The sequence below is a fragment of the Dromiciops gliroides genome, chromosome 4, assembly GCF_019393635.1.
Source record: "Dromiciops gliroides isolate mDroGli1 chromosome 4, mDroGli1.pri, whole genome shotgun sequence".
NCBI classification, from domain to species: domain Eukaryota; kingdom Metazoa; phylum Chordata; class Mammalia; order Microbiotheria; family Microbiotheriidae; genus Dromiciops; species Dromiciops gliroides.
This window is the reverse complement of record NC_057864.1, coordinates 230,720,252-230,721,436: the sequence shown is the minus strand read 5'-3', so window position 1 is coordinate 230,721,436 and position 1,185 is coordinate 230,720,252. Positions and strand designations below refer to the sequence as shown.

The window sequence follows — 1,185 nt, the reverse complement described above, 5'->3', positions numbered from 1 at the left end:
CATAGCCCAGGTATTACTTTTCACTGTATGGCCTTTCCTGATTCTCCTGGTTGTGCCTCTACCATTATTTTGCATTACTAGGCTTTGTTTATTTTAAGCATCTGCTTATATATGTACATATTGTTTTCTGTTAGTAGAAGACACAGAAGTTCTGCTACAAAAATTTAAGCTTATATATTACAGTTTCCTCTCCATATTTAACCTGGGTTAAATATGTAGCATTGCTACATATAAAGGGTATTAAAGGCTCAACAATTTTTCTTGCTTAATTTAAAACTACTTTCCAGAACCATCAAATTAATTTACAACTCCATTAGAAACCTATTAGTACATTTGATTTCCTTTGATTGATTTCTTTTGATTGAAAGAGATATCCCTTTCAACATTGACCATTTTCATTTTTTCACATTTTCTGAGTAAGAGATTATTTTAAATATGACTCTCTTATAATTAATATTTTAGAGCACCTTTTTCCTATTTAGAATTTATATTTTATTGAAGCTACAAAACTATAACCAGACCATATGGATAAAGTAAACCATTTTATAATTTGACTATACAGTATTCTTTTTATTCACTGATTTTCACTAATATAACTGAGGGTTGTTCTTGTCTAATTTTAAAGTTGTCCAGTTAAGCCATCATATTGGGATTTTTTAACAAGTTAACCCCTCTGTATTTAGAGTTTCTTCCCAGAAACAAAAAATATGGAACACTTCATGAATTTGTGTGTTATCCTTGTGCAGGGGCCATGCTAATCTTCTCTGTATCATTCCAATTTTAGTATATGTGCTGCTGAAGCAAGCACTTAGAGCACTTTTATATGACAATTTGCATTCCTTGTTTTTGAAAACTTTATATCCTTTGCTTGTTTATCTAGGAATGGTCTTCATATTAAATACTTCTTTCAATTTCCTATTCCAAGTCAATCACTACTCTTATTATACAATCTGTGTGTCAAAGAGGTGGAAAGGTGAGATAATAATGATGAGAATCACTATTTCTAAAACAGCAATATGCTTTAACATTACTATTGATACTATATCCTTGATAAGATCCTTGGCCAGTGATCACTGAGTAAAAGTACAATTGGGAAAAGTGAATTATATAAAATTTTATATTCAATCAAACAATTAAGCAATCATTTAATCAATATACTATGTGCCATGTACTATAGTAGGTACT

General features: G+C 30.0%; 1 non-coding gene across 1 annotated transcript; it reads right to left on the bottom strand.

Moving 5' to 3' along the window:
• Positions 1–701: 701 nt before the first annotated feature.
• LOC122726871 lies at positions 702–808 on the bottom strand. Its single transcript, XR_006352864.1, has one exon. It is a non-coding gene; the product is annotated as a U6 spliceosomal RNA (small nuclear RNA).
• Between the last annotated feature and the right edge of the window lie 377 nt (positions 809–1,185).